We start from the raw sequence: 17,628 nt of genomic DNA on the forward strand, positions 1-17,628 counted from the left end.
CTGCTTATCAGGAAACTAAATTATCAGTTACGTCGCCTTAATTTGTAGCTGTGACATACGAGAGTACCTTTGTTCTTAGAAACCGGGCACTGAAGCAGTACATTGTAAAGGGAGATGATGCCTACAAGAAACTTATTTTCAAAGAGTTCAGAAAAACCATCATGTCAGGGAATGACAGAACAAACTGGGCAAAATGTCAACAATGGGTCCATCCTGCAAAGTGGTACACAGGAACTGAATTATTGTAGTTTTTCATGAATTGAGTTATTTCAGAACAAAATCTGAAAAATAACTATTCCAACCTGATAGTCTACAGAGTCCAAGAGTATAGATTTCCACACACACCAGCTCCAACCCAGAAGCAATCCACATGATGTTTGATTATCTATTCGATGAATTAGAGGAAATAGTGATGTGTTTTAAAACAAGTATGGAGGCCGGCGCCGTGGCTCACTTGGTAAATCCTCTGCCTGCAGCGCCCGTATCACATATGGGCGCCGGTTCTAGTTCCAGTGGCTCCTCTTCCAGTCCAGCTCTCTGCTGTGGCCCGAGAACACAGCGGAGGATGGCCTGGGTGCTGGGGCCTCTGCACCTGCATGGGAGACCAGAAAGAAGCTCCTGGCTCCTGGCTTCGGATCGGCGCGGCTCCAGCAGTAGCAGCTATTTGGGGGGTGAACCAATGGAAGGAAGACCTTTCTCTCTGTCTCTCTCTATAACTCTACCTGTCAAATTAAAAAAAAAAAAAAAAAAAAGCATGGCCAGTGCCACTCCACTGATCACAGATGTGAGTCAAGGATGGAGGTCAGGGCAGCGTCCGTCTCCCCCAAGCTTGCTCTTCTTCCTACTGCAGCCGCTCCAAAGAAAGGAGACAGCTACTCTAACAGACTGCTGCTGTTCTTCCGCTGGGAACGCAGGACCACACATCTCTGCCAGAAACTCTGAAGACGGAAGGAGGAAGGAGGAGGCCCTCGGCAGGTTCTGATAGGATGCACAACAGCAAGACAAGCCAAGCACTTTTTATCCTCACCCCAGGCCCTGCCTTCTCTCCCACTTTGATGGAATGTGCGCCAACCCTCTGCGTCTGCACTCTTCCCTTAGCTCTCCAACTTGCCCTCTGACCTCCAGTTCTCTGACTGCTGCAGGCAAATGATTTAATAAAAGCATCAGAATAGGCTGGCGCCCCGGCTTCCTAGGCTAATCCTCCGCCTGCGGTGCCGGTACTCCGGGTTCTAGTCCCAGTTGGGGCACCGGATTCTGTCCCAGTCGCTCCTCTTCCAGGCCAGCTCTCTGCTGTGGCCCAGGAGTGCAGTGGAGGATGGCCCGGGTGCTTGGGCCCTGCACCCCATGGGAGACCAGGATAAACACCTGGCTCCTGGCTTCGGATCAGTGCAACAACGGCCGTGAAGGGCATTTGGGGGAGTGAACCAACGGAAGGAAGACATTTCTCTCTGTCTTTCTCTCTCACTGTCTAACTCTGCCTGTCCCAAAAAAAAAAAAAAGCATCATACTGTGATGGAAAGGTAACCTACTCAAACCTAAAATTTATGTCACTTTAAACAAGAAATACAGGATGTGTACATGGACACATGTATCTATATGTACACAGGTGTCTCAAAAAGTTTATGGAAAATGGAAGTAAAAGTAAGTTTGGTATGGTGCAAAACTTTTAAAATCTGGGCAGTGGTTTTCATCATATGCATTTTCAGTGAAATGTTGAAGACCCCTCATAAATAAATTATACACACACACACACACACACACATATATATATAATGTGTATTTGGGAGGATGAGAAACTTGTCTTCCAAATTTACTCTCACAAGGACAAGGAGATCATAACACACACACGCGAGTCAGCAAACAGAGCTCCTGTCCCAGGCTTTCACGAAGCTTGGTCAGATCCACATGGCCAACAATGACCTTCTACCAAGTCCTGATATGTGGCGTTACAATCCATACGCCTGGGTCCGTAGCTTCTGTGTTTCCCTTGATTTAAGCTGCATTAAGTCCCAGCGCTGGAGAACAGGGCAGCAATGGCACTGCACTGAGTGGAGGGCACAATGCAGGGCGGGGCAGGAGGCCAGGGCTCAGCCCATTCAAGACCCAGCGGGCTCTAGAGTTTTAAATAAACAAAGCCATTTTAAGAGCAGGTTAGTTAAGGGAAAGAAAGGCTAGTAACTTTGGAAAGACGGGTACAGGGTGGGATAAAGAACAAAGGAGAGGGGCCAGCGTTGCCGGTAAAGCCGCATCCCATGTGGACACCAGTTCTCAGTTGCTCTACTTAAGGAAAAAAAAAAAAAAAACACAGAAGAATAACAGCTGGCAATTCTGTTCTTCCCTCGAGATAAATATGAACCTTTCAATGTGAGTTACACTCCTCCATCTACCAAAACTGAGAGAAGAAACTCCGACTTGCGCAGGAGTGCTGCAGTAACTTCCTAGCAGCTCTCAACTGGAAACATCCCAAACTTCATCAAGTGGTGACAACCCGGCGCCACAGTCACACAGTGGGATAAGCACTGGGAAGCAATGAAACACCAATGAACAAAAGATGGGGGATTCTCCAAATTATAATGCTAAATAAACTTAAGGAAAAGGCTATAAAGGACCACATAAGATGATTCCATTTATATGAAACGGTACAGAAATTCAACGACGACAGAAAGCAGAGCCAGACACCACAGGTATGGAGACTTCACAGAGAGAAGGCACAGTGACCAACAGAATGTAAGAAACTTCCTGGGTGACGCAAATGTTCTGTATCACAACTGGCATGGTGGCAGTCATACGGCTACACACATCGTAACTGAAACTGCACACAAAATTTGCACATTTTATGTTATGTAGTTATTTTAACAAAGCTAATTTTAAAACAATATAGGAGAAGGGGTAGAAAGTCATTTTGATTCAAATTTTTTGTTTGTTTGTTTGTTTTTTGCTTTTTTTATTTGACAGGTAGAGTTATAGACAGTGAGAGAGAGACAGAGAGAAAGGTCTGCCCTCTCTGTTGGTTCACTCCCCACAGTCAGCGCTGCACGGATCTGAAGCCAGGAGCCAGGAGCCTGGAGCCTCCTTCTGGTCTCCCATGTGGGTGCAGGGCCCAAGCACTTGGGCCATCCTCCACTGCACTCCCGGGCCACAGCAGAGAGCTGGACTGGAAGAGGAGCCACTGGGACTGGAACCTGGCACCCATATGGGATGCCAGCACTGCAGGCAGAGGATTAACCAAGTGATCCACGGCGCCGGCCCAAATTCAACATATTTTTCAGTATTTAGTTTGTGTAGTTCATGAAAAGTGTGAGTTACACCAGAAGATGCCACACAGCTGCGGAGACGGAGTTTCTGCAAGTGTGAGTTTTCTACCAAGTAATTTGATTTTACATATCTTAAAATAACGTAGTAAATACTGACCCTCACTGAGTGATGAGCAGAGACTTTTCCTCCTTCCTCCTCTCTCCGTCTCCTTCTTACATCATCTCAACACCTTGGAAATGATCTGGGGCCTGACAGTATCAATTAGAATTGCTTTTTAAACACATGTATGTTGTTATTTTACAGTAAGCACAGTGGGAACTGAGCTTAAACATGTTCATCACCAATTTTTAAAGTTGAAGGGTGGGGGAAGCTACAGTCCGAGTTCTACCACACCATCTGCCTCTCCTGGACTATGACGGGTCACTGACAGCTAAGTGATTCTCATGCATTAACTAACGGGACCTCTCAAACACAGGCAGTGTAGCTTATTCCTTCAGACAGCAATCACTTTCCGATGTTTCTTAACTCTTCAAAAAATGGGAGAAAAAGCAAATTTCACACATCTCAGAAACAACTTCCTTGCATATTCATTAAATTTATGTCACAAAACAATTCATGCTCCTATAGAGTTTTCAATACTCTTTTGTTATTTTTAAAGATTTATTTATTTATTTAAAAGGCAGAGTTACAAAGAGGGAGAGGCAGAGAGAAAAAGAGACAGAGAAGGAGAGATAGACAGTGAGTCAGTTTTCCATCCATTGGTTCACTCCCCATGTGGCTCCAACAACCAGAGCTGGGTTGATACAAAGCCAAGTGCCAGGAGCTTTTGGGTCTCCCACATGGGTGCAGAGGCCCAAGGACCCAAGTCATCTTCTACTGCCTTTCCAGGCCGTAGCAGAGAGCTGGATCTGAAATGGAGCAGCCAGGACTCGAACGGGCGCCCATACAGGATGCTGGCACTGCAGGCAGTGGGTTTACCCACTATGGCACTGTGCCAGCCCCTTCAGTATTTTTTAATACTTAAACATATTCAAAGATTAACCTAAAGCATACTAGGTAATTTAAGACCAAGAGACATCTTTAGAAAACTGATAATAACGAAGAAGTATCTTATAGAAACAATACAATTCATTTAAAACATTTTCTTGTCAATTCTGTTAGTACTGTGGAGTACATTACGATAAAATATTCCAGGAACCTGCTCACTTCCACAGACAGTGAATACAGCCTCCTCAGGGACTGAGAAGACAACGCTACCCGGGGTCCTTTCTCCCTAACTCTTAACATTTAGCACTCTGAATACATTAAAATGCTACTAAGCATCTCATAGCAATGCTCACTCTGGTATGTTTTAAATACCATGTTCAGTTTATTATACTGTAATACCATGTTCAGTTTATTATACTGTTTGAGAATACAAAGTTGATTTTTCTAAGTTTCCAACTCCTATCAAATCAATGCTTTCCTGTAAGTCCTATTTGATCATCATCCCAGTTAATAGCTAGCTATCTGTTGCAAGTGGGGAGAAACTGAAATATGAAAGCATCAGCACTACTCAGAGCACAAAGTAACACACAAGGTGCTTTCCAGGCCATGTAATTCAGCCCCGTACATTGTTCTTTTTTTTTGTTTTTTTGTTTTTTTTTTTTTTGACAGGCAGAGTGGACAGTGAGAGAGAGAGAGAGACAGAGAGAAAGGTCTTCCTTTGCCGTTGGTTCACCCTCCAATGGCTGCCGCGGTAGCGCGCTGCGGCCGGCGCACCGCGCTGTTCCGATGGCAGGAGCCAGGTGCTTATCCTGGTCTCCCATGGGGTGCAGAGCCCAAACACTTGGGCCATCCTCCACTGCACTCCCTGGCCACAGCAGAGAGCTGGCCTGGAAGAGGGGCAACCGGGACAGGATCGGTGCCCCGACCAGGACTAGAACCCAGTGTGCCGGCGCCGCAAGGCGGAGGATTAGCCTGTTGAGCCACGGCGCCGGCTTGTACATTGTTCTTTTAGACAATGTTTGAGAGGCACAGAGAGACAGAGACAGAGGCAGAGAGGGAGCTTCCACCTGCTGGTGCACTCCCCAGATGCCCACAACAGTTGAGGCTAGGCCAGGCCGAAGCCTGGAACCAGGAACTTAATCCAGATCTCCTAAGTGGGTGGCGAGGACCCAATTATACTTGATGGCTGCCTGCCCGCCCAGGGTCTGCATTGGCAGGAGCCAGAGCCTGGAGCCAAGCTGCAGGCTTTGTCTTAACTGCCAGGCTAAGTGCCAGCTCCCTCAGAACATGTGGGTAACTCTGTATTTTAGGAGCCGCCTGTCCTGCTCACCATTGTACGGTATGCCTATTATCTGGCAGGCTGCTTGGAATAGGTGCTCTAGGCAAACGCTTGTGACTTGTATTTATACACATCACAAAAACAAACAGAACCCCTTATATATCAACTATAGAAAATCTAATCACCCACAAAAAATCTAATTACCTAAGTCTTTTCCGTCTTTGATTTTTTGGATCAATCAGGGAACACTTTAATAGTTCAGAACACACTAATCTGGTCTAAATTAGGCCATTAAAGGCAGCAGTAGATTAATCCATGATGATCTAAAAATAGTACGCCAGATGACAAGTCCTTGTTTGCTAAGACTTTCTAATTTACACTACACTCTCTTCAAGAACTTAATGGCACTCTTAGGTCATTTAGAGAAAACATACCAACAAAAACTGCATACCAGTGACACGGAAGCAGTCCCTTTTCTCCTCACTAAAACACCCCACACGTCCACCTTCACTACTCCTAATGCAAAAATAAGCGTTAGCAATGTGACTAATTTTAAAGTCTCCCTTAATTAGAAAAACAAGCACACATTAGCTCCTACACCACTGAGAAGGCCCTCACTACTGGATGTGCACGGATCTGCAGAGACCACCTTCCATGCTGGTGAGAGCAGGCCCATGGATGGTCTGCAGAGACCACCTTCCCATGCTGGTGAGAGCGGGCCCATGGATGGCTGGAGAGGCCTACAGCAGTCATCTGAGGATGAGACTCCGCTGCTCCTCCTGTGTTCCTGTGTGACTTACAAAACCACAAGTGCCACGGGTCACACTCTGAAGTCACATAGCACCCAATGTCCTACTTCACCCTTCGGTCTTCCAGCTGCTGGATGATGCTCAAGTGACTCCAACACAGACCTCAGCATAGTGCCAGGAAGTCAAACTCCCAAGAGCTGAATTTAAGTCAGCCAGAACCATAGCAAGGAGGGCACGATCCAAAACTTCAAGAGATGAGCCAGGTCAACAAGTTGGAGGTTTTCCAAAATGATCACTGCACTTGGATTTTTCTGTGTAAGCTTTAGACCAATGTTTCTCTCTCTTTTTTTTTTTTTAAAGATTTATTTATTTGAGAGGTAGAGTTACAGACAGTGAGAGGGAGAGGCAGAGAGAAAGGTCTTCCTTCCGTTGGTTCACTCCCCTGTTGGCCGCAACAGCCGGAGCTGCGCCAAGCCAAAGCCAGGAGCCAGGTGCTTCTTCCTGGTCTCCCATGTGGGTGGAGGGGCCCAAGGACTTGGCCCACCTTCCACTGCTTTCCCAGGCCACAGCAGAGAGCTGGATGGGAAGTGGGGCAGCCAGGACTAGAACCGGTGCCCATATGGGATGCCGATGCCACAGGCAGAGGATTAACCCACTGCACCATGGCACCAGCCCCTAGACCAGTGTTTCTTAAAACCTAGGCGTCATAGCATCAGAAAATTGCAAGATCCTGGGCCCACTCCAGACCTAATGAATCAATTTCTAGAGACTAGGCCCAAAGACTAGCATTCCTTAAGAAGCCTCAGGGATCCCCAGATTCCAGTTTGAGACAAACTAGTTAGATACATAATGGGAAATACTACCTGTAACCTAAAACACAGTAAGTACTGCTTACAACTGAAAACATTTTCAAAGTACTATGAAAGTGTTAACTTCGGAATAATCTGAAACCTAACAGAACACCAGAGGATATAACCCTAAAAGATCCTTGGACCCCCAACCTCCTCTGGTTCCGCTAATCCTTGGTTTTCAGAAATACTGATCCAAATGTTATAAAGAGATTGAGAACTCCATGTTTGGGAAGCATTCCAGGGAAATTCCAACTTATTTTTTTAAATTTTGCATTTGAGAGAAAGAGAGGAAGGGGGTGGGGGGAGGAGAGAAGAGCGGATGCTTGCATGCACACCAGCCATCCGGAGCATGCTCCTCCATTCACTGGGTGCACTCAACACCTTTGTGTCTCTCACACGAGTGGCAGGGACCCAGTTACCTGGCCATTCGCTCCTGCGTCCTAAGGCCAGCATTAGCCGGAAGCTGGAATCAGGGGCAGCTGGGACCTGAAGTCAGGTGGAAGGTGGGAGTCTTAACCTCTAGGTCAAACACCTGCTCCCTCCAACTTTTTAAACTGATTTTTCCTCTTGAAATTTTGAATCATGTATCTCCAAAAGAACTGTCCAAAAAAACTAAGTATTTCTCCCTATACATTTTAGAGAACCACTATTTGAAATTATAACAAATATTTTTTGTTGGCTAGACATTTCCGCTACTGAAACCCAGAAGCCACCAGGAAAGTGAACATCTGGATGAAGGTGGAGGCCTCCCCTGTGCGCGGCAAGCCTCTCCCAGAGGGCTCGAAGAGCCAGCAGAAGACAGTGTGTGGAGATGGGCTTCACAGAAACTGCAGCCCACGGCCACCGAGGAAGAATCTACGCAGAAGAGCAAGAAACCAACCTCTTGGGAAAAAGGAGACGGCATTTGCTTGGGAGAAACTAAAGGAGGGACTGCTGCTGGAAGCCCCTGCGAGCGGGCACTGTAGGGAGCTCCCAGCAACCCGGGGCATCGCACGTGACGCACGGGCGCTAGCAGCCAACTCAGAACGGCAGCCGGCTCCTCAGGCACGGGCAGTGCCTGCCACATCACCTACAGACAAAGCCAGTTCTCGCGGGCCTCACTCCAATGCTGGTTCCACGGGGCAGGACAGAGGAAAAGCTGGGGCAGCTGGCGAAAAACGAGGAAACAGAACTAATTTTGAGAGGAAAATTCCCTGCGTTCATGCTCTCTGTCTCAATTACTTCCATAGAGCAAGACCCACATCCACAACACAGCCACCATTCCTCTCCACGCTAACGAGCCCTTCTCCACCAAGAGGGTGTCCTGCCAGAAACAGGTCAGCAGCTTCTCCCCTTCCTTCCTCTTTTTTTTTTGACAGGCAGAGTGGATAGAGAGAGAGACAGAGAGAAAGGTCTTCCTTTGCCGTTGGTTCACCCTCCAATGGCCACTGTGGCTGGCGCGCTGTGGCCAGCGCATCGCACTGATCCGAAGCCAGGAGCCAGGTGCTTCTCCTGGTCTCCCAAGGGGTGCAGGGCCCAAGCACTTGGGCCATCCTCCACTGCACTCCCTGGCCACAGCAGAGAGCTGGCCTGGAAGAGGGGCAACCGGGACAGAATCTGGTGCCCAAACCAGGACTAGAACCCGGTGTGCCAGCGCCGCAAGGCAGAGGATTAGCCTAGTGAGCCGCGGTGCCGGCCCCCTTCCTTCCTCTTTGCATCAACCAGGCAGCATAAGCAACACACACACCAATGGCTGCTTTCACATAGCGGAGTTGCACTGCATCTGTGCTCATAGTGTTACAAGATGCTCACATCTGACCGGGAACAGGACTTTCCATGGCTAGCCTGGTTTCTTTTCCTGCTTTTTTTCTCTAAACTTTAAAACCAACTACAATGCAATAAAGGTGTCCACAGAAAAGAGGGACTGTCCATTCAGAATACATACTCTGATTAGGCAAATGCTAATTATAAAACAATGAGATTGTGAGCTTTCAAAAATGTTCGGCTGGGGGCTAACACTTTATGGAAACCCTGAGGCACAGGTACACCGCTCCCTGCCGTCATGGTTCTGCCTGTTCCTACCAGTTAACACTCGCTTCCTTTCTCTGCTCAAAAGAGCGACAGTCAGCGTCATTTAACACAGAAGGGTTCCGGATAAGATGAAATGTGTGTGTTCTCTTAAAGGTAATCCACATTTTTTTAAAAAATTTGCTTTTAAGATGTGCCATGAGCTTAAAGCAATGACAACCAGCCAGCCAGGACACCCTCTCTCCTTGCTAGCAGACACTGTAAATTATACTGCGTTCTCATGGCAAGGGTTAAGCTACTGAAACTATAAAACAGCTTCCATTCCAACCTACCCACTGAATAATCACTGTAAACAATTTGTTTCTCAGAAACAAGGTTTCTGTACTATCAGAAAGCAAAAGTTTAAGCCGGCGCCACGGCTCACTAGGCTAATCCTCCACCTGCGGCACAGGCACCCCAGGTTCTAGTCCCGGTCAGGGCACCAGATTCTGTCCCGGTTGCCCCTCTTCCAGTCCAGCTCTGCTATGGCCCAGGAGTGCAATGGAGGATGGTCCAAGTCCTTGGGCCCTGCACCTGCATGGGAGACCAGGAGAAGCACCTGGCTCCTGGCTTTGGATCAGTGCGGTGCACTGGCAGCAGCGGCCATTGGGGGGTGAACCAACGGAAAAGGAAGACCTCTCTGTCTCTCTCACTGTCCACTCTGCCTGTCACAAAAAAAAAAAAAAGAAAGAAAGCAAAAGTTTAAACTCAGGAATGTTACCAGCTGTTAATATTAATGGTGATAGTGAAATATTAAATGTATATTTAAAACTGGGATATTTCTCATTAAAGACAATTAAAAACAAATCAATGACAAACTAGAAATCTTATTTCACTCCTGATTTTCATAGTCAGATAGTATTATAAAAAGTAAGATTAACTATTCTATCCGAATGGAACTTCTGTTTACATTTTCTCTGAATGGAACTATTTGAGAAAGCAAACCAACACAAAACTGATTATTCGGAGAAAACTATTAAAATTATGGGAAGAACACAATAGGGCTTAGAGGTTCAATCAGACAAACCAGCCACGCAGCGCTGGCATCTTCAGAGCTTCTGTGGTCCCTCTTCACTCACACCTCCCTGTCCTTCTCTCTCTCCTCCTCCTCCTCTTCACCCCCTTCTCGGATGCAAAATCACTGGAGGGTGGTAAACACTGTGGTTCTTACTAAAGGCAATACAACACTAATGAAGTCTTTCTCTTGCCAACCTCTCCTTACCTGACCCAGCATGGGGTCACACCTATGGTGACCAGGGCTGCGTCGGGTCCAACAAGACATCAGAGCATCTGAAGGGGACCACGCCGCCGCGTTGGTGGGCCATGTAGAAGGCGGCTTCAGGCTTCTGCATGTGACTCTGGATTCCAAGTCTGTGACTCTGTTCTTAACAGATGCCAAAAGTTGGTATTTCTAAAATACTCCCAAAGTTCCAAGGCTTTTTTAAAAAAAAAAAAAAAAAACTAAAATAAAACTATTAAAAAGAAATTATATTTGTCTTATCTTTTTTTTTTTTTTTAAAGATTGACTTATTTATTTGAAAGTCAGAGTTACACGGAAAGAGGAGAGGCAGAGAGAGATGTCTTCCGTCCGATGGTTCACTCCCCAGATGGTGGCAACGGTCAGAGCTGGGCCGATCCAGAGCCAGCAGCCAGGAGCTTCTTCCTGATCTCCCACATGGGTGCAGGGGCCCAAGGACTTGGGCCATCTTCTACTGCTTTCCCAGGCCACAGCAGAGAGCTGGATCCGAAGAGGAGCAGCCGGGACTAGAACTGGCGCCCACATGGGATGCTGGCACTTCAGGCCAGGACGTTAATGTGCTGCACCACAGCACCGGGCCCAAGAAATTATATTTGAAAACAGGTTGCCCAAAGGTGTCCAGGTAACTGGAACTGCACACTAGTTTGGGCTTCAGAGTTCTAACTAGCAGTGTCTCCCAAACACTGTGCTAGCTCAGCCCTCTCTCCAGGGTTCCTCTCTTGCTAACCCCTACCAGCAACGCACTTGGATGTCACCCTGACCGCCAGCAGAGCGGCCCTGCAGAGACAGCAGGGCAGCAAGGACCATGAGAAACTGGCAGTGAGTCAGAGAAGCAGGTGAAGGGCGAACTGGGAGGGACGCTATAGATGCTTCTTCTGCACCATCTCGGCGGTTCTTCACGACCCCCCCGAGGCAGGAAGTACGCGGAGATGAGGAAAACCAGACCCAAGGAGATGACGACACTCGCTCAGGTCAAGCATCTTTCAGGTTGCTGCAGGCCATCTGCGTTGCCATCACTAAATAACCGAGCTGAATCCTAAAGAGCTCATCACTCTGGAGGCTGTCCAGCACAGGCTGCCCCAAGTCTGGCCTCTGGTGAGGGTCTCAAGGTGGGAAGCCAGGGGCCAGGCTTGCTCTTTTTCTAACATCCCGCCCTCTGGGGGACTCAGAGAGGATTCATCGCCCCCCCGTCCCCAGGGAGGGGTGCCAATGATCTGACTGCCTTGCAGTAAAGGGCCGACACCCTGCAGCCTGGCCACGCTGAGGACCAAACCTGCAACACACGAACCGCTGGGCGACACACTCAACCGCACCCACACCTCACCAGCGGCAGCAAAAGGATCTGGACTGGACGCAGAGTGTCTCCACGGCCCAAGCACCTACACATGATAAAACCTCAAGGAAAAATGAGATGCAGATACGGCAGGAGCCCTGGTAATTCAAGAGGCATTTCCTAAGCACTAAAATACGTGGCAGACACCACGGATACAACGGGAAGAAAAGCACACACTGCTTCAAGTTCTTGCTTTAAAACTTGGAGCTACGTAACCTGAAAAACTTCCTGAACTGCCTGCAGTGAGTAAGAAATGCCCGCTGTCCTCAGAAAGCGACGCGGTAACAGGTCACAAGGCAGCATGAAACAACACAACCATCAACCAGGAGGGGAGGTAGCGGCAGCAGGATTTGTTCTGCCTCAGGGAAGGATTACTTCGCTTATGGAGGACGTTGCCCGAGTTATATTTTGAATGAGGATGACTTATTTTTGACTAAATAAAACATGATGCTATGGTTTCACACGGTGCATCCCTGGAACCACAGTGGATCGGTTCTCCTAACATATAAACGTCTAGGAGGCTGCAGAGTGGATTCCAGATTAGAAAAGTAACAAGCAGGGGCTAGCGCTGTGGCGTAGCAGACTGAGCCTCCGCCTACGGCGCCAGCATTCCATATGGGCACAGGTTCGAATCCCAGCTGCTCCTCTTCCGATCCAGCTCTCTGCTATGGCCTAGGAGAGCAGTGGAAGATGTCCGAAACGCCTGGGTCCGCACACCCATGTGGGAGACCCGGAAGAATCTCCTGGCTCCTGGCTTGGATCGGCTCAGCTCTGGCCACTGCAGCCATTTGGGGAGTGAGCCAGTGGATAGAGGACATTTCTCTCTGTCTCTCTCTCTGTCTTTAACTCTACCTCTCAAATAAATGAGTAAAACCTAAAAAAGAAGAAGAAAAGAAGGAAGAAAGGAAACGAAAGGAAAAACCAAGCAAAACATGGTTCAAGCATTCAGAGGGAAGTCAAGGCTGAGGGTTCAGAGCAGGCTAGAAGGGACTGTGTAGACAGCAGAGCACAGTTGTGTTCTAAGGCAGGCTACTCCACCTGCCTGGGCAAATGACCATCAGCCCACACCAAGAGTCCAGAGGACACAGACTACAACTTCATTTCAATCTGACATTATCTGAAGAGTAAGGTAAAGAAAGGTAGAGAAGGTAAAGAATTATGGTCCTCACCCTGAAAGGAGCTCACAGCTTTAGCACCAAAGGCAATTGTGTTAAATTATTACCGGCTGGTGTGATTAGTGAAGAACAGAATGAGTTGTTAAATCTGAGTAATTCTCTCAAGAAGATATGGGAAGAGGTATGTAAAGTCAAACAAGCAGGAAACAGAATATTTGAAGAGAATGCATGTGGTTTGTGAGACTGAAGCACAAGGTACAGGTACTTTGTACAAGGTACAAGGACTTGGTGACACACGAGGACACATGGAGGAGCGAGGGCGCCACCAGAGGGGGGCTCCACAGGAAATGCTTCAGCTGCCGGCTGAGAAGGGAGTCTGCCAGAGCACTGGTCACTTGGCAGCCGCCAGGCATCTGAACAGAGCTGCTGCAAGGGGGGAGCCAAACTTTAATTTCACTTAAATGTAAGTAACTGCCTACCATATTGACAGCACTGATCTACAGCACATGGAAACAGAACTTTCCTACCCAGGAAGAAGAATATATCTTGTACAAAGAAAAGGGAAATGAAGATACAATATTGCAAGTCAAGAAAGAAAGTGGTCAGGAAACTGAGAAAATGAACTTGATAATCTCAATGATAACTGAAGTTAGAGGCAAGAGTGAGGTCAAAATCTAAAAGAATGAAGAAAGAGGGGGCTGTTACCACGAAGGGCTAAGATCAAGCTTAAGCTGTGAATTGTAAAGTTAAAACACACACACACACACACACTGTAGCCAGCATGTGGTCTGGTAGGCTAAGCCTCCCCAAACAGCACAAACATCCCATATGGACAAGGGTTCATGTCCTGGCTGCTCCTCTTCTAATCCAGCTCCCTGCTAACGGCCTGGGAAAGCAGTGGAAGATGGCCCAAGTGCCTGGGCCCACACACCTGTATGGGAGACCAGAAGAAGCTCCTGGCTTCAGATCGGCCCGGCTCCGGCCATAGTAGCCATCTGGGGAGCAAACCGGCAGATGGAAGACCTTTCTCTCTGTCTCCACCTCCACCTCTCAAATAAACAAAATCTTTAAATAAAATTTTTTTAAAAAGCGGCTATAAAAGGATATTGTGAGGACAACTGCAAAGCTAATATGGGTGGAAGATTAAATAATACTATTGCATAAACGTTAAATTTTCTGATTTTGGTAACAATCTCACTGTATTGTGAGAATATTTGTGTTCTAAGGAAACAGATACCGCAAGTACTTAGAGGTAAAGGGCTGGACCTTCAGCCTGCTCTCCAGTGACTCAGGAAAGAAGTACAGAGGACAGGGAATAGAGCAAACAGGACAGAATCTGTCAGCTGGGAGCCCAAGAGGAGGATATCCCAGGGACCTGTTTGTACTGTTCATGCAAGCTCTGTGTAAAGGTTTGAAATCACAACAAAAGCCACAGAAAAAGTCTTAGTGGTGTCAAAATACAGGACGTGAAAATTTTTCTGGCAGCACTTAGCAGGTCAGTTTTAGTGGCAGCGTGATGGCGGAATGGGTCTAAAATTAAGAGCTAAGAACAGCAGGAAGAAAAATGCATGGAAAAAGCATTTATGAAAAAAACTATGCAGGGATTTAAAATTTTGCACCAAAATAAACTCATCTTTAAATTCCACTTTCCATAAATGTTTAAAAATACTGTGCTCATATACAACAGGTTATTTATTCAGCCTTAAAGGAATGAAATTCTGATATATCCTACAATATAAATGAATCTTGAAATTATGCTAAGTGAAACAAGTCAGACACAAAATGACAAATATTCGCTGACTCCACTTACATGAAGCAGTCAAATTCAGAGACGGGAAATGCAATGTTGGTTACCAGGGACTAAATAGGAGAAGGACTAGGGAGCTGCTGTTTTATAGGTACTGGAGTTCAGTTAGGTACCATTTCAAAAGTTCTTTATCAGGTACAATTTCAAAAGTTGTGGCTGGCGCTGCGGCTCACTAGGCTAATCCTCCACCTGCGGCGCCGGCACCCTGGGTTCTAGTCCTGGTTGGGGCGCCGGATTCTGTCCCGGTTGCTCCTCTTCCAGTCCAGCTCTCTACTGTGGCCAGGGGAGGCAGTGGAGGATGGCCCAAGTGCTTGGGCCCTGCACCCGCATGGGAAACCAGGAGGAAGCACTTGGCTCCTGGCTTTGGATCAGCGCAGCGCGCCAGCCATAGCGGCCATGTGGGAAGTGAACCAACCAACAGAGGGAAGACCTTTCTCTCTGTCTCTCTCTCTAACTCTGCCTGTCCAAAAAAAAAAAACAGTGATGCGGGGCCAGCGCTGTGGCACAGCGGGTTAACACCCTGGCCTGAAGCGCTGGATCCCATATGGGCACCAGTTCTAGTCCCGGTTACTCCTCTTCCAATCTAGCTCTCTGCTATGGCCTGGGAAAGCAGTAGAAGATGGCCCAAGGCCTTGGGCCCCTGCACCCGCGTGGGAGATCCGGAGGAAGCTCCTGGCTCCTGGCTTTGAATTGGCGCAGCTCCGGCCGTTGAGGCCAATTGGGGAGTGAACCATCAGATGCAAGACCTCTCTCTCTCTTTCTCTCTGCCTCTCCTCTCCTTATGTAACTCTGACTTTCAAATAAATAAATAAATCTTAAAAAAAAAAAAAAAGTTGTGGTACAGCAGGCTAAGCAGTAGCTTGGCACACCCACACACATTCTATACTGGAGTTCCTGGGTTCAAGTCCCAGGTACTCTATGCTTCTGATCCAGCTTTCTGTTGATGGGCCTGGGAGGCAACAGCTGATGGCCCAAGTGTTTGGGTTCCTGTCAACCACATAGGAGACCCAGATGGAGTTCCTGGCCCAGCCCTGACTGCCCAAGGTGCTTAGGGAGTGAATCAGCAGGCAGAAGAGTCTCTGTGTCACTCTGTCTTTCAAATAAAATCTTAAAAATAAAGTTAAACAAAAGTTCTGGAGATGGATAGTGGTGATAGCTGATACTTAATGCTGTTGATCTACTTACAAATGTTTTAAATGGAGGGCCAGCACTGTGATGTAATGGGTAAAGCAGTGGTCTGCTGTATCGGCATCTCACACGGGCACTGGTGCATGTCCCGGCTGCTCTCCTTCCAATCCAGCTCCCTGCTAATGGCCTGGGAAAGCAGCAGAGGATGGCCCGAGTGCTTGAGGGAAGAAGCCCTTGGTTCCTGGCTTCAGATCAGCCAGCTCTTTTGGGCCTTTTGGGGAGTAAACCAGCAGATGGAAGATCTCTCTCTCTCTATATATATATATAACTGCCTTTTAAATAAATTAAAAAAACTTTAAAAAAGTTTTAAAAGTCAAGTTTTATGTATATTTTATCACAATCAAAAAAAAAAGGATGAGCTAGTGATGCTGTCCCACCACAAACCAGTAAAGACCACATACTTCATGTTTCCATTTATATGAAATGTCAAAAGGGAAAGCTCTGTAGGAGGGCAGATTGTTGGTTACCCAGGAATGGGGGATGGGAGAAGAGGGTACAGGCAGACTGGGACTGTTTTTAGTGGGGTGAGAGATATTTTGGATGACATATTCTAAAACTGAATTTGGATTTTAATTGTACAACTTTGTAAATGTACTGAAAATGACTGAACATTTATGAAATGGGTAGATTTTGTGGTATGTAAGTTTCGTCTTATTACGAGAAAAAAACTTCTACCTACCAAACTGGCAATCACTGAAAAACATTAACACATATGCACAGCATGGGTGCAGATGAGCGATCTTCTTCATATCTTCCTAGCAAGATATTACATGCGGGAACATTTGGCTTGGTCGTTGAGAGGCCCACATCCCATACAGGAGTGCCTGGCTTCAAAACCACTCTTCCGCTCCTGGCTCCAGCTCCCTGGTGATATAGACACCGGGGAAGCAGCAGCGAGGGCTCCAAGAATTGGGTTCCTCCCACCGCCGTGAGAGGCCGGGCCTGAGTCCCAGGAGTCCCAGGCCTGGCCTGAAGGCCATTCTGAGCATCTGCGGAGTGAGTGAGTGGATGGCTCCCTGTCTCGTCCATCAATCAATAAAATGTAAACTTCAACTTTTCTCCAGTACAGTAAGTTAAAAACACGCATACTTTTTTACCCAAAATTCCACTTCCATGAATTTATACCAAAGACACACAACGGTGGTAGCATTGCTTCTAACAGAAAAGAAAAAACTTGGCCCCAAAGTGGCAAGAATAGGGAGATGGTTAAACTACCTCCAGTGCTTCAAGCAACAGAACGCTATGTAGCTGTTCACAATTATGTTCCCACTCACTAGGTTTACATGAGCATCCTCGGCACAGAGAGCAGGACTAGCGCCTTTAACGTTCTATTTGCAATTGGCACAGCACCCAGCACGCAGCAGGCATTCCTATGTTTTGAGTGAATGAAGAATAACTTCACAGAAAGATTTCACAATATGCTGTGAAGTCAAGCCACACACACACACAAACACACCTGACTTTTGGGTGGGACGAGGGGGAAAGAGAGGCACGATGACAGAGCAAGACAGAGACAAAGACGGCAGGCACAGGAGAAGGCGCCTTGCTCGACGCATCTCAGGTGTTTCACCTGGAAGAGTAATGGCCTGAAAACAGAGAGAGCTAGAAACACGGACCTCATGCCCTTGGTAAGCCCTTGTGGAATAGGCACGAGTCAGCAGCCACCACGGGAGACGACAGGGCCTGTGTCCTCTGGGAAAGTCTCGGTCAGGGCAGCAACAGGAACACGCTGTTGCAGGTGCCCTGTTCACTCTGGACAG

At 47.4% G+C, this 17,628-nt stretch overlaps 1 protein-coding gene across 8 annotated transcripts in view; it reads right to left on the bottom strand.

Moving 5' to 3' along the window:
- The window catches only part of ZFAND6 (zinc finger AN1-type containing 6), a 74,785-nt gene that overhangs the window by 35,331 nt on the left and 21,826 nt on the right, over positions 1-17,628 (bottom strand). The window contains exon 1 of one of the 8 annotated variants that reach the window (XM_062206350.1): positions 10,390-10,477. The exons of the other annotated variants lie outside the window; for them this stretch is intronic. The gene's annotated coding sequence lies outside the window, so the exon portion shown is untranslated. Of the gene's footprint in view, positions 1-10,389; positions 10,478-17,628 lie in introns of those variants that run through there. 8 annotated transcript variants of the gene reach the window in all.

This window comes from Lepus europaeus, chromosome 11, assembly GCF_033115175.1.
Source record: "Lepus europaeus isolate LE1 chromosome 11, mLepTim1.pri, whole genome shotgun sequence".
Taxonomy (NCBI): domain Eukaryota; kingdom Metazoa; phylum Chordata; class Mammalia; order Lagomorpha; family Leporidae; genus Lepus; species Lepus europaeus.